This window comes from Sceloporus occidentalis, unplaced genomic scaffold (genome assembly GCF_023333645.1).
Source record: "Sceloporus occidentalis isolate IW3139 unplaced genomic scaffold, rSceOcc1.0.p SCAF_79, whole genome shotgun sequence".
NCBI classification, from domain to species: domain Eukaryota; kingdom Metazoa; phylum Chordata; class Lepidosauria; order Squamata; family Phrynosomatidae; genus Sceloporus; species Sceloporus occidentalis.
In genome coordinates, this window is record NW_028317059.1 from 1,373,084 (window position 1) to 1,397,732 (window position 24,649).

Sequence of the window (24,649 nt, forward strand, 5' to 3'; positions counted from 1 at the left end):
GAAAAGATGTAAACTTACATAAACGTAAAAAGATAAGTCCTCTGAGGTCTCAAAAACCACACATTTCTCCTGCTACTCCCGCCAAAAAGGCAGCGTGATGCGGGACCGCCCATCAGTACCTGGTATGTCCTGGTCCGCAGGTACCATGTGACCAGGAAGTACCAGGTACGTTCCAGTCTTGAAGGGTTTAAAGTATATTCGATCAAGATAAATATATAAATACATCAAATACAATCAGTCTTGCATATATAAAGCTTTATACATAGTTATATACAATATGCAAAAAAAAATCACGATAATTGGGCATATAATTCATGGATCAATGATCAGAGTGTACATAAAACCAAATTCATTAGTTCATCAGAATTAAAAGTAGATTAATATGATTAACATATAAAAAAAAGACTTTATACATACAAAACAAATACATGTAAATAATCAGAGCAATTTTATATATACAGGGACAATTGCCCCCCAGGCCGCCCTGAATCTGAATTTAAGGAAGCCGCAAAGTTCAAAACTAAGCAGCTGGGAGCAGGACTGGCCATCGTTCCGGTATCGTAGCTGGTAGGGGCGGTCCGCCCGGGGTGCCTCTCACTGAGGGGTGCCACCACGCCTCCAAAAACGACGGGCGTAGCAACTGTGGCTGTGCGCCGGGACTTGATGTCAAAACCCGGCGCACAACACCAAAGCCACGCCCACTTTCTTCCGTGGTCGCTGCACCGGAAGGACAGGACCCAAAAGAAGAAGAGGAAGAGGAGGAGGAAAAGTGACAGAGGTAGGACAATATTCAGGGAGAATGGATTAGTAAGTGTGTGAGAGTGATGGGTGTTATGCTGTAGTTTATGCTGAATGTTTGTGAATGAGGGTTTCAGATAGCATGGATGTGTAAGTGTGGGGGGATAGCATGGCATGTGATTGCTGCTATCTATTTTTTTATTAAAAGTAAATTACATGTGAAAATTGGACAGATAAATTCAATAACAGTATTAATATATATGATTGCAAACAGCAATCACACTCCTATCATGCTAAGTCAGCCAGCACATGCTAAAACCTGGGCATGATAGGATTGTGATTGCTGATTATATATATATATATATATATATATATATATATATATATATATATATCTATAATTATTATTATTTTTTTTGTCTAATTTTGGTGTGTTACTTTTAACAGCTTAGATGCTCCAGAACAATGGTGATATGCAGTATCACTTTTACTGCATATACTTTTAGATTTCAGGTATTTTCAGAAGGGATGCAGCATAATAAAAGTTGATAAAAGCTGATGCTGAATGATGTTACTTGATGATTGAAACATCTGGAATCACGCCCTCTGCCTGCAGATCAAAGAAAAGAAAACTGAATTAATTATTCATTATCGATTAGAAACTACAAAAAAGTAAAAAAAAAAAAAAAAGCATAGGAAAGAGAAAAGCGTGCATTACTTTAAACTTCATAAAAATCTGGGCTGCCCGCTCAAAATCCCATGCATTTTCCTGAAGACACCTAAATAAATAAAAAGCATATGACATCTGGCTATGAACAGCATTTAGGAAAGGACTTTAAGCAATATCTAAGTCAAAAGAACAGTCTTGAGAATCATGTTTTCACACTTTTGAGACCACTCTGCATTCATGCCCGAGAACTGAATAAAAGCTTGAAGCATGTCCTGAGGCAGAGCCGGCCTTAGGCGTTGTGGCGCCCTGTGCGGACTACTACTCTGGCGCCCCCCCTCACCCCCCCCCTCTCTGCCCCTTCAAACTACCCCCCCTCTCTGCCCCTTCAAACTACTTTTTTTTGTTTTTTTTTAAACTGTATTTAACATGAATGATGTTAAATAAAGTTTAAAAAAAACCCAAAACAAACAAAAAAAACGATGTTTTAAGTTAAGTCCCGGGCAGGCGCCCCTGCTACCATGGCGCCCTGTGCGGTCGCACAGCCCTAAGGCCGGCCCTGTCCTGAGGTACAGGTGGTTGGGCAGGTACAGCACTACTGGTAGGTGTGGGAGCTGGAGCAGCAAATGCTCTGTGCCTCTCTTCGGTGGTGGCATTCCTTATGAATTGTTCATCATTGACCAGCAGGAGCCTGATTTAAAAAAGGAAGAAGACATATTTGACTACATGTACATTTATATTTTCATGCAAAAAAACAAAAAAATAAGATCTTGAAGTTCAAACGTACCCTCCATCATGGCCAGGCACAGTTGACTGGCCATCAACTGGAAAGAGACATAATTTGAGTACCATGTTTTTTTCATAACATAGACATTTTTCTTAATGTGTTAAATTAGGATTTCTTTTTCCATATCTGATAAACATAAAAGTATACATTTTGTTCCCAACAAGACAAGTAGGATATTTTCTTAAAATTATAGAAATAGATAAAATTAGCTCTGATATAATGGTATATAGGTACCACTGGTAAACAACAAATCAATTTGTTTGGCATCATTGGTTTACAGTAATACTACATCCCTGAATTGTATTTCTTTAAAAAAAAAAAAATTTTACTTGTGGGGGTAGACTTAAAAATATTGGGCTGCATACATGGAAAGTGCATGGAAATATACCAGTTAAAATACCAGCATTTGAAATACCTTTGGGTGTTTATTTTAAAAAAAAATATGGTTTGATGGGGTAAATTGAATTGGCCGGCTTCAAAGGTGCCCGAAATAGCACATAGGGCAGAATGTCCAGATTTGGGGAAAAATGGTTCTGAAATAGCAAAACACTACTGGTACTTATTGACCCATAACATGCAGGAGAAAAAAAAAAAAAAAAAAAGATTGGGTATTTCAAAACTCAGGACAAATAGTAGGATCTCCTTAGCAGGTATTTTCATTGGTTTTAGTAGATGAGTAAAAGATTTAAAAAACAAAACAATCATCATATTTTAGCATTTTTTATTGTAAATTAGATATGATAAAAATAATGGTATCTAAAGAAAGCCCCACTTGTCCTGAACAAAATATATAATGTGTGTGGGTGCACAAAATGAGAGAAGAAAATTACAGCTAAACAGTAACACTGAAAAACTTTGTCCCAAAATGTACTACGAGTAAGAAACAGTCTTGTCATTAAAGGGTTAAGGAATCTGAGATCTACTTACTTTTAAAAATTCCATTGACAGTGAAGCAAAGCAGTGTGTTTTGTAGTAAAAAAAAAAACCAAACCAAAAACATTTGATTTATAGGCTGCTCAAGTAAGTTCTCAGGTAAAGTTAAGATACTGAATAGGAAAAGAATACGAAAATGGGATAAGATTATTATATGCCACTAAGGAAAAAATATACCAATGGAAACAATGATTAAAGAATAAAACACATCAAAGAATAAACACAAATTAATAAAAAAAAAATCTGGAAGAGATAAGCTGAAATGCAAAGATGGGAAAGGACAAAAGAGAAAGTGACAGAAGAATTGCAAGAAACTGTTACAAATAAGAGCAAGTGCAAACTAACCGACTGGGAAACCATATCCACTACAAAGTTCAGGAAGCCAACAACATTCGGGCGCTTGTGTTTAATTAGTTTACTACAGACAGCTAAAAAAGAAAAAAAAGGAACTTTTTTTTTTAGGTGTGGTTAAGGTTTGTACATCAACACACAATGGTATTAGGTCTGAGAACTTACATGGATCTTTGAGTTTCTTAATATTTCGACTTTTCTGCAAATACGGCTCAAGGCTGCTCCTATGTGTCGAAATATAAGGATTAGTTGGAGAAAACGTTTTGGATCTTGAAACGGAAAGCATGGGGCAGGAAATTACTCACGTGGTGGGGTTTTGCCCTTGAAGCCAGGGAATGCTGATGGAGCAGCACACTTCATCATGGAGAAACTTCAGCAGGCTCTGTCTATCTTCTCCTTCGTAACAGGCATAATATCTTCATTAGGATTGGGGGAATAGAAGAAAGATGAAAACAGATAAAGAGAAAAGTAATACCGGGAACTATGGGAAGAGCTGGAGAATACGAAGGTTCTGGGTGGGGGACTCGATCAAACAAAGTCATCATTGTAAAGAAAAATTAGAATTGTGATTTCAAAACACTGCCTTGTGCTGACAATAGGGTGTACTGTTTGGCAATGACAATGATAATAGACTAATTCCACCTGAAATATATTGCAAAGAATGAACTTGACAGACCTATGTAAAATTCAAATATTAATATTAATAACATTTTGTGACAGAAAACAAAAACCAAGAAAAAATTGGTTGTGTGTGTAATGGGAGGTTGGGGATACTCACTGCTCTAGAAATTGTAGAATGAAAACATACAATTCATCGCTGTTCACGAAACTCCCCTGAGAACAAGAAGCAGGTACATATGATGTAAATAGCATTGAGCATCAGAACCACACCCTATGTACAGACAGACAAACTCACCTTGCTTGTAGGGAGTGTGAGAGTTTCATCCTCAAATATGATTGGTGGTGGAAGTTCAAGACCATCCTAAAAAATAAAGAGGACACTGTTAAAAGGAAAACATCTTCACTAGTATAAATCAAGGCCAATACATAACAAAGACTCACCAGGCGCATTAGTTTGGGAAAGCGTTGACGCACAGCTCTGTCATCCACGGTGAGTGGGCACCATGTAAGAATATACAAGAGAGAAACATACAATGTCAGTTCCAGCACCCAACAACACCCATCTCAAAGAATGCAAGCTCAGTGACTAGGAACTCCCTTTTCCATTACATGAGGGGTGGTATAACCACACTGACCGGAGGAGATGCAGTAAAATTGACTGATTTAACTGAAGCAGCCAGTCATTATTATGTTTAGAATGTAGTCCGTTTGGTAGCTTTTGTGGACATGAAGCACCAAAGTAATACATCTCATAAAAGCAGAAAATGGTAATTTCACTGGTGCAGGATAATGTTTTGTAGAATACATTTTCTCCCACAGCTGCCTACTAGACTCGCGCAAGCGGACCATGAGTCGGTCAAATACGTTTTGTTTCGTTTTTGGTCTGTTTTCAAAGAATTTTGGTTTAGACACAATTTGGAGGGCTTTTCCCATTTTAAACCAAACGTGTTATTAACCATTTCATACTCTCTCAGAGCACTTCCAGAGGTGGAGCCTTTGGACGCGCCCTCATTCCTCCAATCGAGGAGGCAGGATAAGGCTGTAACAAAAAGCTCCACCCTTTTCTGTAAGCACCTGGAGGCAGGAATGACACAGATTCATGGGGAGGTGCAGAAACACTGTTTACAAACCTGTCAGCAATGTACTGATCTCCAAGAGTACTACAGCAAAACAGTGAAGCAACATGGACATCCTCTCCCATGTCCTACCAATGGAGGAGAGGTTGTGCTCAGAGGCTCCACTTTTTGGACGTACTCCTGGAGGCCCGATTCATAGAGCCGATACCCGGAAGAAGCAGACAAAGACAGAAAGTGAGAGGCAAAAAATAAAACCAGTGCTACGAGAAAGGACATTCATAGAAATTGGCAAACTTAATTCAAATTAAATTGTACAAAATTCCAATGCACAAGTATACTGCCACCCATATTTTCCTTGCCTTGTAGACATCATTGTGGCACAAACAGCATTTAATCAACACCTTTCAATAATTCTTCCTTAAATTTGTTTTAGCTGCCAATCATCTGGGGTGAATTATACAAAGACTACCATGCAGGGGAGAGGAGCTGGTATTCTAAATTATACTATCGAACCAGAAACAATTTCATTTTAAAGAGCTTTTAAAAAACGTTCCATCAATTACACAGTGGATCACACTGTTTAACCACAGTGGAAAGGTCTAGCGTTATATATAATGAGTAACCAAAAGTGTTAAAAGCCCAAATAAGGTCCTGGGAATGGACCGAATCTTAACTCCTCGGCATCGATGTGCGCTAGATAAAGATGACATCAGAGCTCGGCAGATAATATAGGATAGAATCTTATGTGATGGGAGTTGGAGTAATCAGTACACTAAAAAAAAAAGTCTTCATACACGGGACGCCTGAAGCCACAATTTACTGCCACTGATCCTTTTTAATAAAATACACAGATTGAAACAGAGTAAATAATAGACTTGGGCGCTGGCCAACTCGAGCGGAAGCAGGAATGGAAAGGAAGGGGCGTGTCAGGACAGACACTCGGGGGAGTGGCTGAGAGAGGCGGTAGATGGCAAGGTAGTCTCTCACCCTCCCTCCCCCTGTCTAGCTATTGGTGCTGGTTGCTGCAGGGAAGCTCCGCCCTTTTGAGTAAGTCTGCTGCCGGTTCCCCGTCACGAAAACCAAAATACCGGCTTCAAAGCGCTGATTACCGGGGTGGGGGAGGGGCGGTAGTTGTAAACTCATGGGGAAATGGGGAAAGGGGTAGATTTTCAGAATTTTACCCCAGTCTGAGTCTTGGGGTAAATGGGTAGATTTTCAGGAACTTTACCCCAGCCTGAGTCTTGGGGTAAATGGGCAGATTCTCAGGGTTGTTGCCCCACTTTCAGTATCTTCGGTTATTTAGCAAATTATCAGCGTGTTACCCCCAGTTTGAATGTCTTGGGGTGAAATAGGCAGATTCTAAGGAGTTTTACCCCAGTTTCAGACTCTCGGGTGAATACACAGATTCTTTATGTTTTTAACCCAATCTGTTTTTTCAGTGTACTCTATGGGTGTGGCTTGGAAGTGGGTGGGGCTTTCCAAAACACACTCATAAAAGATCCTTCTCAAAAACTGTCTGCTTAAAGCCACGCCCACTATGCCATACACCAATCATTCCTGGTGTTCCGTCTGCAGCCTCATTGTGATGTCATCAGTAGCACAGGGTGTCGATAGAGGGTGACTCGTAAACTGGTCATTGCTCAACAGAGCAGGCGACAGTGAAGATGTGCAAAGCCCAGCGCGATGTATATCTGAGCGAACTATTGTGTTTGGGGTACATTGGAGCTTTTATACTCCTCTGTATCATATTATTAATACGTAAAAAGAGAGAAGACTCCGAGAGACATCAACATGGATCCGGACACCATCTGCACCTTGTGCATTCTCTGGTGAACATCAACAACTCCATGTTCCAGATGAAGATGGGACACAGACGGTCCATGTCCTTTCTTGTGGATAGAGTCTCAAATCTGGAAGAACATCTAAATCCAGAAGGTGACTACAGGTGGAGGTATGAAAACCAGTCACCGAGACACCTGAGAGAGCATCGTGCGACCAGCTCGAGAAGCTCTCAGGTGTCACCAGATCACATATCACAGAATGATTTCAATCTGGCTGAGGAAAAAGACCATGGCCTGTCTCAGGAGAAAAAAGAGCTCCAGGCAGTTATCAACAGCCTTCGTAGGCAGAATGAAGAGCTGGTAGAGCGCCTGGAAGACATGAGCAAGAAAGTCACTTTTCTTCAAGAACTAAAGAATTCCAAAGACTTACAGACTGAAGACCTTGAAAAGAGACTTTATGCCATGGAGATGTCCGCATCTGAACATCTTGATGCTGCTGAAGACCTCACGATTGAACTGTTCAAAGCTGAATACACCAATGAGGACCTCATTGAGGACAACATTGAGTTACACCAACAGCTATCTGCTGAGAAACAGGACAGGGAGAATGTGGCCAAATACCTTGAGAAGTTTGAAGATGCTGTTGGAGCAATGAAAGCCTCTCTTCTAAGGGACGAACAGCTGAGCAATCCAGTTAGCACTCAACTTCGTGTGAAGATGGAGCAACTGCTCTCCGAAACACAAGGCTTCGGGTCCACACAAATCCCAATAACCGATGACCCTTCATGTTGTACGGGGCCCTCACCACCAAGCAGGCTGCTCTCTAGGGAACCATCACCCAGCCCTTAGATTCCTGCCTGGCCACGGCAAAGGAGCAACCTCTGAAATCTCTTCAATGTTCTTAACCGTCTTCAGGAGGATGCTCCCTTGGTCACCAGTTGCCAATCAAAGAACATCACAAGTTTCTGTCTGTACTGTGATTTCTTCCATTGATCACAAATTTCCAGCCATTAATCAATTTGGCAATAAAATTTAACATCTAGTATGGATCATACCATTTATTATACAGAAAATAGGGGGGGTTCACAAATTTGAAGTGAAACCTTCTACAAACCTTCTAATAGGGTGGCTCCCATGGTATACACATAATACAGGGTTCTAATACATATACATGCACGTTGTACAGCGCTGCAGAATGTGACGGCGCTATAAAGATCATTACATAGGTATGTTTATTGATTTATATCCATACCTGGCAACTTCCTGCTGTAGAGTACCTGGCGCTCTCCTTCTTCTGGTAGTGATGGCATCATGGGGGAGGGGCTATCTGTGCATAGGCATAAGTGGGCGGGAAGTAGGAGGGAAAATGGGGACCCTGCCCTGGAGGAAAAATCCTGAGAAACTATCCAGTCAAACAAATAAATCCTACCATCAAAACGTAACTCTTATTAGGAAGCATAACATATGAGATCAATACAAAGTATCTAAAAAGTGTCAGTCACCGCTCAACATAGAGACTCCTAACGACAGACACTATGTAGAACTATTCACCCTATCTCTCCTCCCTACATCTAATAAAGCTACTCGCCCATAGTGACATTCTCCATAGCAGATGATGTAGACGGTGCCCTAATCTGTCAGTCTGTCTCGCCTACAAACATCCTAGGACTGCCTGCATCAAATAGAAAAATTAAAAATAAAAGCAGCATATTGCATCATTCCATCAAGGAGTGGGGCTCCCCACTTCTGCATCACATATCAAAATAATTTTTTCATATTTAAGAAAAGCTATGATTGAGACAAATATTTTTTTGTTTTTATTTCCTTTTATTTGCCAACCTGCCCCCCCCAGTTATGCACATCTGCCCCCAGGCTTGCCACTGTGCCCCCAAATTTTTTGAAAAAAGGTGCGTCTTATACATGGGGAAATATGGTATATCGGCAGCAGGGTCTAATATTAAAGAATGAAAAATAACTGCCTGTTTGTGGCACAAACAGCATTTAATCAACACCTTTCAATGATTCTTCCTTAAATTTGTTTTAGCTGCCAATCATCTGGGGTGAATTATACAAAGATTACCATGCAGGGGAGAGGAGCTGGTATTCTAAATTATACTATCGAACCAGAAACAATTCTCCTTCGAATATTTGTATTTTAAAAGTGTTTCAATTTCATTTTAAAGAGCTTTTAAAAAATGTTCCATCAATTACACAGTGGATCACACTGTTTAACCACAGTGGCAAGGTCTAGCGTTATATATAATGAGTAAATAGAAAAATATCTTAAAAAAAGGTGTAGAGATTAAAAGAATAAGAAAAAGCTGTAAAGTTCATACCATGTAGCGTTGACATTAGTTTATTGCAGGATGTGCGTGCACAGAGATGGTGTGGGGGTAGAACAAAGATTGGCACATGAGGAATGCAAAGCTTTCAGACCTCCGGACGTCCACAACCCTCATCCACCTCTTCCATGTTTAATTTGCTGCTTCAGCTACATTATGGGGCCCAAATAGTGGGTAAGCGCCACAATACAACTCTCTTAGGGCATTAAGACATGTCGCATTGATCTCCTCTCAGGAAGACCTTATTCTAGGTTTCTAAACTACCACATCACATGTGGCTTGTAGTTTTCTCCCTCTCCTCGCAGGAAGCGGGTGTATGCATGTGCAAGGTGGAGAACGACAGCAGATTCAATACTCTTACTGACCAACTTCTGAACGCCAGCCCCGAACTCAAAACGCTTCTCACGGCTGTTTTCAGGTCTGCCTTAGGTTGCCCCCCCTCTTCAAGGGGTGTCTTACCCGTCATAGACCAAACAACCACATTCATCAAGAGGGAGGAAAGTTCATAAAGTCGGAAATTGGGGTTTATTTTCATTTTATTGGTTAAGGTACAGAGTGAGGGTACTTATTGGTAAAAGAACCCCAACAGCATTGCACAAGGAAGGTGAGAAGGATGAGGAGAGGAGGCTGGTGCAGGTTCCAGTATGTGCTCATGAGTATGTGTTGTAATGTCTATGATGCAAGTAGAACAGGTGTGTGAAAATGTGATGGTGAAAACACAAAGGCAGAAAATCAACAAGAAAGATGATGCAATGAAATAAGGATGAAAAAGAAACTTCTGCAATAAAAAAAAGGTATATATTATCCTACAGCGTAAACTCTGACACTCAGGCCAAATATGGATGTTAAGCAATTATTTCACAGAAGTAATTACATTATAGGGCAGCTCTTTTTCAAAGTGGAAGTTACAAATCAGAACTATGTAAACATCCCCCCAAATAAGTATATGTGCCCCAATCCTGCATGGAAATCCTTAGATAAACCCAGCAATACGTATATATATATTTTGTTCAAGTGCTCCCCTATGTTTGCAACCAGTCAAATGTACTAAAGAGTGAAATTACATGGCAAACGCCACAATGCACAGACGCAAAGCATTTACTACAAAATTTCTTGAAATGATAAGTCTTGCCAAAAGGTTTTTCTTGGTTAACCGGATTTAACCCCTATTATTTTTTTGGGTTTTAAATACAAATCACAGATTCATATCAAGCCTTCTCTAGCCACTCCCAAAACCATGAGGAGCTGATCTTACAGTATTTACAAGCTGTGAATTCCCAACATTCTCCTTATCTATCTACCAAGTTGTAGAACCGTTCACTGACCTGATGTAGACTGCCTCATCATAGAAGTTGCCACAAAGTGGGTTTCCATCAAGCCAAAGTTCCTCAAGCTTCAATCCCTTGATTACATCCAGCTCACGCTCAGTCTTCAACTGCACGAAGCAAAAAGAATCAGAGTGACTTGTACAGACCATTCCTGCACCTACACTTAATTCCCCACGTGAACCTGGGCAGCTGGCTGGACACACCTTCGTTTCTCCACAGACATCCGTGATATCCTTTTATTTAATCTGTCCTTTCCCCTTAAAGTACTTTTGCAGAGAGCTATTCTGTCTTTATGATGAGGCCTTAACAGGGCACTCAGCACAGTAATTAAAAGGTGACAGTTCATTAAACGCCTGTACTATCCATGCTACATAAAAGGGGAACAATTTACTAAATACTCCAGATAAGTACGGTAATTGTGCTTCTCAAGTATGTAAGTAAATGTAAATGGCCTTACCATGTTGTTGGACAAGCGCAGGATCTTTAAGTTAGGTGCTTTGTTATGAATTTCAGCCATGTAATCCAGTTTGTAGATTTTATTGTTGCTAATATCCAATGACAACAACTGGAAGAATAAAGAACAATGGATTTATGGGAAGTGTGTGGGGGCCATGACTGTAGACAGAAACAATTTAAACGAAGGTGCTCCTAAACCTCCCTTTGCAAATTCTTGGGGTGATTCTGCAGAATCTCCCATATGCATTCCCACCTTCCAGCTGTTTTCTGTTTAGAAGATAAGTTCGAATAAACTTGTGATAAACTTACTGTTGCTTAGGACGAGCAGACTGTCACAGTTAGTGGTCCTACACAATGGGAGTAATTTAATATGCACTCTTTATTTGGACTGTTACTTTAAATCCTCAAGTATTTCAGAATAATGCGTGCATTGGTTCGATTGAAAGGAGAATGTGTGAATGTATGCTGCTGTGGTTGAGAATGGAATTGTATTTACACTGGTATAGCGGAGAACGGTCAGTATGATTTAAAGTGGTCAGTGAGTTTGTGTTTTCATTAGCATAAGGTAGTCAGTAGGTGCGTGTCAATCGAGCTGAAAACAGTGTGTGAGTTTGTGGGTCTCGGAATGGTCAATATGGTTAACAGCGGTCAGAACGTATGTGGGTCAGTCTAACGAAATGATTCTGCTTGCAGTTATCCACGGACAAGGAATTATCTCAGCTTGCTTTAAGTCCCTGTGTGCTACCACCAACGAGACAGTTTAGTGAGGTCCAGCTAGACAAATTCTCCACCTCACAGAACAGCAAATTTCAGGCCAAAATTCTCAGTTATTTCAAACAAGCCAATATACCAAATACAACACATTAGTTCACATATGTATCTTCTGTATGTCAGAAATAAGAGAAGTCTATGAAGGTAACTGGGATATACATACCTCTGGTACATGTTCCTCTATAATCTGCAGCATTGCTTGCATACAGCACCTTCTGTTCAGAACCAGATCTACTTTGTTTGCAACCAAGTCTAGTTAAGAGAATGCAAAAAAAAAAAAAAAAAAGTCACAAAATGAATAAACAGGAATAAAGCAAATACATGGGATGAAGCGGGATAAGAGAGGCGTCAGTACCTGGGTCACTTCTCAAAGATTTCATATCCAGTGGCACCATCATATCTCTTCTGCAGGCAGTTCTGAGGAAGATATAAAACAAGTAAATAAAAGGCAACATTGCAGATTAAGGTGGGGAAAAAGTAAGGAAAACTGTAGTGATCGTATGAACGCCAAACATAGGTTACTAAAAAAATATGACAATTTTCCACATTTCAGGTGACTTTAGAACCCCATAAACCTAACATCCAACAATCCATTTATAGGTGTACCTTAAAATGTCCTATTTCTTCATCTTTCATAAAAACACGAAACTGCTTGGCAACAGGACATAGACACGGGCGCGTCAAGACCGTAATCTAATAATAAAAAAGTAAAGCTATGGAATACAATGTTTGAGAACAGAAGAGAGACAGAAAAAAGATATATATATATATATGAATAATATATTACAATTACAAAGACCTTTTTCTGTCAGAGGTAGGAGTGTGGAAAGAAATACATCAAGATAAGCCTAATGTGTAAGGTCACTAACGTTTACCTTAAAATTCTCCCTGTCCGTGCATGTCCTGGAGATATCTTTCAAAGCTTTGGCAACGGCAGCATCATCCACATAAAAGTGAGCGTGGGAATGATGGCAATGATACTGCATGAAAATACACACCGCATGGGTAAAGTGTACAAGGTGGGCAACAAGAGCCAAAAAGAGAAAGCAAAGTAGAAAAACTAGTACAACAAAATATACAGAACTGCAAGTACACGAAAAAGGAAAACTATACCTGAATTGGAATAAATGTCAGACTGCAGGCATTTTGCAACAGGCTAATCAACCAGTCTCTCTCATATTTTTCTCCATGAGGAACCTGGATGGGATAAAGAAAAAAAAATGTGAATTGTTTGTTTACATCATCATTAACCGACATAAGAAACATCCAGGAAGCAGGGAATTAAGAGACTGCTGGGACAGGAAGGAATATCAAGTTATTCTGGACAAACTGCTTGATGCTGTTGACAGGTCAGTATATTATCTTTATAATAGGGCCACATATTCCAACACATACACCCATTATTACCGTTATTTTGTGCCACGACCATCAGCCTCTGCTCTGTTAAGGCGAGTGGCATCGGAAGAGTGTATCTTATGTTTTCTTCCCAAACGTCCAAGTTTATTAGGGCGAGAAAAAAAAAAAGTAATTAGGAACCGTTCTGTGCCATTCTTCAAAAGTCCATAACGTATTAACTCACAATCTTGAATGTGAAGAGCCATGAGCATCACTCATAGCTGTATCCAAGTCATCATAATCCAACTGAGAACGGGGATTGGGTCCATAACCACCACCTCTTTGATAGTTGTAGGAGCTTTCGCCCAAGTTTGCCTCTAAAGGACCCCCCTCCTTTGAGTTTCTTCATAGAAAGTCCTAACCGGTCACCGTACTCTGACAAAGCAGGAAAATAGATCATAAATATAATTTCAAAATACCAGCAAAATAAAATAATTGCACTTTATCTCCTCTCTTTTAAATCCAACAACTTCATTCAATAAACATAATAATAATAATAATAACGTGACACGCTTGGATTAAGAAAGAACTGCTGCCCGCAGAAACTTTTCTGCTACTTGGAGCGAGACACATCAGGGGGCAGAGTGGCATATAGGAGGAATACGGCATATCTGGGGCAGAGTGGCATATAGAAGGACTACGGCATATCTGGGGCAGAGTGGCATATAGGAGGAATACGGCATATCTGGGGCAAAGTGGCATATAGAAGGAATACGGCATATCTGGGGCAGAGTGGCATATAGGAGGAATACGGCATATCTGTGGCAGAGTGGCATATAGGAGGAATACGGCATATGTGGGGGCAGTGGCATATAGGAGGAATACGGCATATCTGGGGCAGAGTGGCATATAGGAGGAATACGGCATATCTGGGGCAGAGTGGCATATAGAAGGAATACGGCATATGTGGGGGCAGAGTGGCATATAGGAGGAATACGGCATATCTGGGGCAGAGTGGCATATAGGAGGAATACGGCATATCTGGGGCAGAGTGGCATATAGAAGGAATACGGCATATGTGGGGGCAGAGTGGCAAGCTGGGGGTCAGATGTGCATAATTGGGGGGCAGGTTGGCAAATAAAAGAATACAAACAAGAGGCATTTTTCTCAAAGTTTTTTGTATTAAATCTGAAAAAAATAGTTTACGTATGAATATTTACCAATAAAATTTTAGGTATTGAACCTAGTTTTGGAATTATTGTATTTGGGTTCTTGTAGCTATATTTATTATGTCAGTAAAAAAAGAAGGCGAATAGAGAAATGTCATTGTGATAAAGAGCATTAATTAAAAATGTTAATGAAAATTTTAAGTTCCTTATTTTTGCTGTTTTGTTGTTTTTTTTTTTCTTTTTAACACCCAGTTTGTATATTTAAAAAAAAAATAGCATATTGAAAATAGTTGTAGCCCTAAAATCATTTTTGTATCAGGACAAATAGATTGTGCCGAGGGCTACCATTTTAGTCCATAGGACAAGTAGTTTTTTTACATTTCCATTTGGAGGGAAAATTAATTACCCCAAATTATCCGTTAAACAAAAAAATAGTTTTCCAAATATGACCGATTCACCTATTAAACTGAAATCAGTTGTCTTTACAGACAAGTTGTTCTAAATATGAAATCTTCACCTGGCAGCAAGAATGAGTCTTTACATTTAAAAATCAGGATTTTAATCAAGTATTACTGACTGGCGTTTTAAATTGACTTGATTTAAATCAATGGAAACCTAAAATTGCTCAATAAATAAAGCAGAATAAGATGACAGTAAATGGGACATATAAAGAAGGCATCAACCAGCAAACACAACTTTCTGGCTCCTCTACCCTTTCAGCTTCTATACACAGAAAACCCAAATGTTGACAATAACTAAATGTTGCATCACCATCTTGTTACCACCTCCTTATTACAGTTACCTAGCAACGCATAATGAAGAAAAGGTCTCGCCATTCTAAGTAATAAAATGTTTGACAAACACATTTGAAATCACTATAAGCAAAGCATAACAAAAAACACATGCGGTAGCGGTAATAATTTAGGAATATTGGCTGAGATAACGGAATTTAGGGGTTGGATTCCAACTATTTTACAGGTTAATGCAAAGATTTCCTATTAAAAAACCCAAGCATTCAAAACTCAAAATATTGTGGATCACCTCCAGACACAAATGTGTTCTGGTGTCTAGCAAGGTTACAACATCATATTAAACCAGCTGTTCAGCACAAGGTGAAGATGCGCTCTCATTACAACGGAGCTAAATGCATTTGAATAATATGTGACAGTTAGACTCACAAAACACCTACAAGTTCCCAACTTCCTGCCATCATTTCATATGCTTAGAAATACGAACAATCAGCCAAACCAATACTAAATCCCGCCTTTACTACGGCAAAACACAAATTCAACTACAAAATACAACAGGTGAGCCTTACGGCTATAGGATCGGCGACCATCCGCCAACCCGGTCACTCGCCGACTCACTTCCCTTGAGGAATCGGCATTCCACGTCCACCGAACGCTTGTCTGGGAAACAATTTAGGCTGCGGCCGGAGACAAATACAGCTACATTAGAATGAGGCACTCACAAAACAACAACACAAAGGTAATCACATCGTAACTGGCGTACGCAGATTTCAGTAATGCATGCCTTTGTGACATTAGTACGCATGCGTGTCGGGATGGTGGTTAGTTTCAATTGTATTCCGAAACTTTATTTGAAGTTACATTGACAATTGACAGACGTGAGTAAACATGACAAATACTTCAGAAGGCTGGAGAGACGCACACACTAGTGGAAGCGCGACTAGTTGCAAAGGGTAAATAATATAATATATCCAAATATATATGGCTTACCATTTCCAGTTCAATACAAGGGCGAAGACGAGTAACGCTCTTGTGGTAGCGTTCATTTCATGACATTTTTGTCAATCTAATCTCTCATGCATTTTGGACGGGATTGATTGCAGTGGCAACACACCTGTCCATGTGTCCTGGGGTTTAAAGAGCAGGTATCATCTCCTGTTTGGGGCAAAAGGGCCATCACTATGCAAGGTCAAGGGGGGTGGTCTCAGCTGCTGCGGAGCCTCCTAGCAATTATTGTTAATTAGAGAAATATTCGCTAATGAATTTGCAGCATGGGGGATGTAGTTTCACATTAACCAGTATCTCTGACTAGCAAAATGTTCTGCACCAGGTGTTAATGTGTATTTTTCAACTTGTCCAAAATCATTAAAAATTAAACCAGACTTAATTGCAATCTGTCCACTGTATGAATAATGGAAACTCAAGAGACAGCGCTAAGATAAGAAGTATAAAAACAAATATTTTCATAAATACCGTATTTGCTCGATTATAAGACGACCCTGATTATAAGACGACCCCCCAAAATCTGAATATTAACTTAGGAAAAAAAGAAAAAGCCTGAATATAAGACGACCCTAAAGGAAAAAAGTTTTACCAGTAAATGTTAATTCATGTAAACTATTTTTTTTAATAAAAGCTATGATTGAGAAAAATATTTTTTTTGTTTTTATTTCTTGTATTTTCCAACCTGTCCCCCAGTTACGCACATCTGCCCCCAGGCTTGCCACTCCAATATGGCACTGTGGCCCATGATATGCCTTTTAACCCTCTATATGCCACTGTGCCCCATGGTATGCCTTTTGACCCCCTATGTGCCACTCTGCCTCCAGAAATGCCTTATACCCCTATATGCCACTCTGCCTCCAGAAATGCCTTATACCCCTATATCCCATTCTGGCATTTAGGGGGTTAAAATGCATATTATGGGGCAGAGTGGCATATAGGGAGGTATAAGGCATTTCAGGAGGCAGAGTGGCATTAAGGGAGTTAAAAGGCATTGTATAGAGCACTCTGCCTCCAGAAATGCCTTATACCCCTATATGCCACTCTGGCATTTAGGGGGTTAAAATGCATATTATGGGGCAGAGTGGCATATAGGTGTATAAGGCATTTCAGGAGGCAGAGTGCTCTATTAAATGCCCCCTTAACGCCACTCCAGAAATGCCCTATGCCCCCATTTAACACACACACACACACACACACACACCCTATACCCCCATTTAACTAACACACACACACACACTCTCCCCTCCCCTCCCCTCTCAGCCCTCTCTTACCGGTGCTTCCAGCCGGGGCAGCGGGTTGACGTCGCCTTCTGCTGCAGCCGGAAGGAGGTGGAGTTGGCAGCGGGGGTTTGTCTGCGTCCGTCGCGTATACTTTCCCCGGCTGTCAGAGATCAGAGTTCCCCGCACCGGTGCGGGGAACTCTGATCTCTGACAGTCGGGGAAGGTTTGCGCGACGGACGCAGACAACCCCCGCTGCTAGCCACACCTCCTTCCGGCTGCAGCGGACGTTGTCTACGCGGATCGCGTAGACGTCAACCCGCTGCCCCGGCAATACAGCAGGAAGCACCAGTAAGTGTGTATGATGGGGGGGGGGGGTGAGACAGGAGGATCCAGGTCCCCTGCAGCGGTGCGGGGGATCTGGATCTTAGTCTCCTAATCAGACTCTATTTGAGGTCTGATTAGAAGACGACCCCGATTAGAAGACGAGGGGTATTTTTCAGAGCATTTGCTCTGAAAAAAACCTCGTCTTATAATCGAGCAAATACGGTATAAAGAAAAAACATACATATATAAAACAATACAGAAATGAATACAGAAATACCAATTAATGATATATAATAAAATTTCAAAAAGTAAAATACTCAAAGAGTACCGTATTTGCTCAATTATAAGACGACTCTGATTATAAGACGACCCCACAAAATCTGAATATTAATTTATAAAAAAAAGAAAAAGCCTGAATATAAGACGACCCTATAGGAAAAAAGTTTTACCAGTAAATGTTAATTCATGTAAACTATGTGAACATTCTTTTTTTCATAAGAGCTATGATTGAGAAATATATTTTGTTTTTATTTCCTTTTTTTTTTTTAACCTGCCCCCCCAGTTATGCACATCTGCCCCCTGGCTTGCCACTCTGCCTCCAGAATTGCCTTATACCCCTATATGCCACTGTGGCATTTAGGGGGTTAAAAGGCATATTATGGGGCAGAGTGGCATATAGGAAGGTTTAAGGCATTCAGTAGGCAGAGTGGCGTATATAGGGTTAAAAGGCATTTCTGGAGGCAGAGTGGCATTAAGTGGGTTAAAAGGCATTTCACAGAGCACTCTGCCTCCAGAAATGCTTATATACCCTATATTCCACTGTGCCCCATGATATGCCTTTTAACCCTCTAAATGCCACTGTGCCCCATGATATGCCTTTTGACCCCCTATGTGCCACTCTGCCTCCAGAATTGCCTTATACCCCTATATGCCAGAGTGGCGTATAGAGGGTTAAAAGGCATTTCTGGAGGCAGAGTGGCATTAAGTGGGTTAAAAGGCATGTCACAGAGCACTCTGCCTCCAGAAATGCCTTATGTCCCCCATTTAACACTCCCTCCCCCTCCCTCCTCCAAACTTACCGGAGCTTCTGAGTCCCCGGGCAGCGTGTAGAGCGCTACGTGATTCGCTTACACAACTTCCGCTGCAGCCGGGAGGAGGTGCGGCTAGCAGCGGGGGTTGTCTGTGTCCATCGCGCAGACCTTCCTCGGCTGTCCGATATCAGAGTTCGCCTCACGGGGGCGGCCGGAGAGCTCTGACAGCCGGGGAAGGTCTGCACGATGGACGCAGACAACCCCTGCTGCTAGCCGCACCTCCTCCTGGCTGCAGCGGAAGTTGTGTACGCAAATCGCTGCGGGGGATCTGGATCTTAGTCTCATAGTCAGACCTAGTTGCAGTCTGATTATAAGACGACCCCGATTATAAGACGAGGGGTATTTTTCAGAGCATTTGCTCGCCGGAATTATTCTGACGCTCAGCTGTGAAGTGTGCACCGCGGCAGAGCGGGAAGACGGACGCCTCCCGCTCCCACACATCCATGCTATCTGAAACCCTCATTCACAAACATTCAGCATAAACTACAGCATAACACCTATGTTACACACTTACTAATCTACTCTCCCTGAATATTTTCCTACCTTTCCTCTGTCACTGTCACTTTTCCTCCTCCTCTTCGTTCTTCCTCTTTTTCTTCTTCTGTGTCCTGTCCTTCTGGTGCAGTGAGCGCGGAAGGCGGTGGGCGTGGCTTCAGAGTTGTGCGCCGGGATTTAACATCAAGTCCCGACACACACCCACAGTTGCTGAGCGGTTCATTTCTGGAGGCATGCCGGCGTGGTGGCACCCCTCAGATGAGCGGCACCCGGGGCAGACTGCCACTCCCCGCGCGCCAGGTACATTACAGGCATAACAGCCGCATTCAATCCGCTTAATTTTGAACTTTCCGGCTGCTTTGCATGTTCATCTGCCTGCCGTCCAGCCCAGCTCAGCCTGCCCCTGCGTCTATGTAAGCAGGAGATTGGAAAGAGCAGTTTATCCCAGTGACTAATGTGTTAACTGCTGGTCCTATTAACACAGGTGCCCCAGGTTTAACGCTGTACCGTGAGATAAATGCAGGGTGGAGGAACCAGCCCACTGCAAATTTGTTTATATCTTGGAAGGAACAGGAGGTGTACCTGAGTTCCAGTGTGTTACAAGGTGGGCTGGTAGGAGAGATGACTTTTGGGAATTTGATGTATATGCTGTTTTATTTTATACTGTAAACTGGCTTAGCTGGCCAGTTCTTTGTTAGTCAGGGAAGACTACTGTTTAGTAAGCCTGATAAATAGGAGTAGGTTTTTCTTTGTGTATTTGTTTGATTGATTTGGTGCAATAAAAGCCATATTGTGTACCTTACTACAATTTATATATATATATATTACTGTACATATTTTCTTTATCTTGCATCACAATATCAGTAGAATTTTTTTTTCCTCATAGTTCATTGTATACATTTTAAAAAAGGCTGTTTATTTTTATCTTGTTACAAAGGAATATCTTTCTCTACAAATTCTATAAAGCTAAACCTCAAATAGCAAATTGTAGCTGTTGTAGAAATGTATTTGACCACTAGATGTCACTGTGTCCTTCACCTACTTTCCACCAAATATCAGGGTGATGGATACATATGTCAATGCCTTAAACTTAATCAGGACCTAATATAACCCCCTGAGGTCAAAAGGGACAACCAGTGAGATCCCTTTCATCTGGAAATCAGTTGCATGATCAGTGTGCACCCCTTGCTGAACGACTAATCTGTTCAAGCTGTAAGAAACAGCAATGTCTTAAGAAAAACAGCTACTCTGTGTAAAACACTGTGTTGGCAACATACTTCTACCTATCAAACGCTCTAAGACGCATTGATGTATGTCACTGATTATGGGATCAATGGTAGGGGCTTCAAAGGTAAACAAACACAGGCTTATAACTAGGCTAAAATGTTATATCTGTTTTTTTTATTATTGTGACATAATATTATAACTAATCTGTGTCACATTTACACCGACCTCCTTCATCATCTGGTAAGGGTCTGTACATCACTGGAGGCCTTAAGAATCTGATTAATCTGTGCACAGCTAGCCACAGGGCCACTGGCTTTTGGTTATCTGACCATAAGACTTACAGGGATCTGTTGTATCTGTCACAAACTATATGAATTCATAGTTCCAGGTTATCTGATTACAAGGCCCATAGCTCTCTGTCATCAGCTGTGAGACTCATGGCTATCTGCCACCACCTGTAACACTCACAGCAATCTGTCATCTGCTATAAGGCACACATATTTATCACCCACTACAAGATGCACACCTGTCACCAACTACAAGTAACGTAGCTATCTCTCACAAACTGCAATAAGTCAAATGCTATAAGACTCAAAGCTATCAATCAATGGCTACAAGGCTAAGAGCCATTTAAAACAATACTTTTAGCAACTAACTTCCACATGCGTCACCAATTAAATGCATTACAGTCAGGGCCACTTTATCTGATGGGGATTTTTTTTCTCTCCAAAAGGCGTTATCAGAAGATTCCACCAAAGTCCAACTTGGTCTCATTGTGGCCTCAGTCTGATAGCCTATTCCTAGTTGTTACAAGACTAACTATTGGGTACACGTTGCTAGTAATATCGGGTACCGGTTAATCTAAACCAGCTTTCATGATCCATTCAGGACACAGGTATCTGCAATGAGTCCATGACATTATGCTTTCACCTGTCATTCGCAATAGTGGATTGTCAATTGGCCATGAATAAAGACATTCTTTTAAGGTCCCATCTCCAAAGTCACTGATCCAAACTATGTTGCTCAGAGTGGTCCTAGATAGTCCTTCTTATTCCATTGCTGCAATAAACTATAACCGGTGTCTATAATACGTGTATCTCTACCACCTACTTAAGTTCTCCTATCACCAGGTCTGAGTTTCACAGCTACCCCCACTTACACAGATGCATAGCTGTCACCAGCTCCTGCAAACTAGCAGCTAATTTTCAAAAACTTACAAATGTCACCAAAGTTATCTGTTGCCATTATTAGTATCAAGCCCTTTGGTAAATCACGAACAAATACTTTCTCAGAAAATTGGTTCGTAAGTGGGATTCCATGGAGTCTTCCACAGACAGTACTTATTTTAGTACCAGCCATGTGCTTGTGCGGTTTCAGTTAGTGTGTGTGTGTGTATATGTATGACAGTGGCTTGTGTGTCACTTTAATTGAGGTATATTTAGGCTCTTGGAGGCTACCATTCTAAAAGCCTTTGACACAGTACTTGACCTCCGAAACATCATTTTGATGTTATGACTAATAAAGTATTGACTTTTATGCTTGTTTGGAAACCTGCATTGAGAACATAGTTGCTTGCTTTCAGGACTTAGTATGCTGGAATGAATCATTTTATGTTGAGGACTCAACATCAATAGGCCCAACCACCACCCGTTTAAACCTTGTCTGTTCACCCACAATTTTTTTTTTCCATTTTTTTTTATTGCAAGATATTAGTAAACTCTATATTATGAATGAAGTATTCTGATTGCTGTTTCCCTTACTCTGGTGTGACGCCATTAGAAATGTTCCTTTTATTGCAGAGTCAAAGTATTGTGTTGCTGACTACCTTGACTCTGGAATTTGAGCCCCAAAATATGGAGGGCTATCTGTGAATGATTAAAAAAATGGGACTACAGCAGCATGATCTCTATAGCAGTGTGACATAATTGTTGTTTTTTTTTAAAAAAATCTTAAAGTGAAAGTAATAAACCAAATCAAATAAATCAGTACATCTATAATGTGAAAAACTGAAAATATTATGCAAAATTATAATAGAGAAAAATATATTTTATATAGATTGACCCTTAAATATTAAACAGAAAATTACGAATAACAAAAAATGCATATCAACAAACAAATATACATTAGATTATAATAAAAACAATCAATTGTTTCATTATATAGATAAATTAATCCATAAATCAAAATCCTGATGGGGGGGGAAACTATAATTGAAAAATATGAATCAACTTATCAGTAAAATATGAATAAATAAAAGTATGTAATTTCATAAATTATCAATAATGAATTTATATTGAGGGGGTCATCAGATCAAAAATTGCCTCTTTTAATTATCCTATATTTTAAATAATCTGAAATATCAGATTTAAACTTGGTTCTGCCAGGGCACCAAATGAAGATACAGAAATCTCCGAAGAGCTTACAAACCTGCCACAGATCCACCTCTAGGGCCTTTTATAACTTTCTTAATACCCTGGAATTATTATTTATTTATTTTTTAAATCCCCAAAACAGCATTCAAAAAGTCAGGCTACCAGAGAAGACATATAATGATCCCCAATATCTTATATTCATAAGATATTGTGAAACCAAGCCCCAATGATGTGTGCCAGCAGCAGCAAAGACTAGTGTGAAATGTCCCAAAACACTTGTAAACAGACAAAATATCAAAGTGTGTAGTGTTTAATAAGTATTTAATAACCTGGTTTATTTTAAATGAAAATCTTCTCCAAAAATATATAACTGATGACATGTAAAAAAAAAAAAAAGAAAATCGTATCACAGTATACACTGCGTTATAGAGACGTTTATTTTGTGTTTATATTGTTGCACTCACAGACAAAGTTGATATAATGGACCCACGGTGCAATACTTCCAAATGGTTAATCAACAGTGAAAATAAAAGGAGACACATTTTCAGGAAAATCCTAAACTATACATACGTTTATTGAAATGTAGTATCTTACATCTCCATTTGTACTGCAGCAGTTCCGTATTCTGTTAAAAGTAAATTCTGCCAACATCCATTGAAAATTCTGTGTTGACTCTATTAACCAGTCTGCATTTTTTGATGGGGCTCACATAAAAAGAAAGGCTTCTTCAAAGCGGGATTCCAAAATGCTTCTGGTAGCAACAGAGAGAGATTCATGAAATGGGTTTCCACGGCCCAGCAGCCACACACAAGCCAAAGATATTTATGCACAATGGTTGACCAACGTGCCCACTGGACTCTAGAGCAGTGGAAAGGTGTTCTCTAGAGGGATAAATCAAGGTTCATCTGGAAGTCAGATGGACAAACCTGGGTTTGGCGGATGCCAGGAGAACGTTACCTACCAGGATGTATACTGTAAAGTCTGGTTGAGGAGGAATAATAGTCAGGGGCTGTTTTGGTAAGGTTTGGGCCTCCAGTAAAGGGTAATGCTAAGGTTGCAGAATACAAAGACTTTGTGTCACCAGTTTGGGGACACCCTTTCCTGTTACAGTGTGACTGTGCTCCAAGTAAGGTCTATAAAGACATGGTTTGGGGTGGAGGAACTCAAGTGACCTGCGCAGACCCGTAACCTCAACCCCATCGAACGCCTTTTGGATGAATGGGAACGCTGATTGCAAGCCAGGCCATCTCATCCAACATGAGTGTCTGACCTCACAAATGCTCTTGTGCCTGAATAGCCCAAATTCCCACAGATTCCAAAATCATATGAGTATGATGGCCAGGTTATGTACCAAATCTGACAATCCAGTTTAATTGGCTTTGTTTTGCCTCTTAACCCCTTCAATCCCCTATAGACGTACCGGGACGTCCAAAAAACGCCCACAAAGAAACCCCTATGGACGTCCCAGTACGTCCAGCCCTTCGTGCGGCGTCAGGGACACATCCCTGCCGCTGCACGGGAGACCAGGCTGTCGTTTGACAGCCTGGACTCCCCACTGACAGCAGAAGCCGGCTTTGCCGGCTTTCTGCTGTCCGATCGCCTGTAACAGCTTCCGGCATGAAAGCAGGTAAGCTGTTACCGGTAAACTGCCCGATCGCGCAGTTGCAAACGCGCGATCGGGCATTCCCTTCCGGGTTACGTCACTGCTGACGTAACCCGGAAGGTCATCGGAGGAGAGGATATCCCCTGCGGGGATATCCTGCCCTCCGATGAGGCACAGAGACGCTGCGATCTCTATGCAGGTCTGTGAG

The 24,649-nt window shown here is 40.8% G+C and overlaps 1 pseudogene; it reads right to left on the reverse strand.

Annotated features, from left to right (window-relative positions):
* Positions 1-1,309: 1,309 nt before the first annotated feature.
* LOC149285376 (nuclear RNA export factor 1-like) lies at positions 1,310-19,474 on the reverse strand (annotated as a pseudogene).
* Between the last annotated feature and the right edge of the window lie 5,175 nt (positions 19,475-24,649).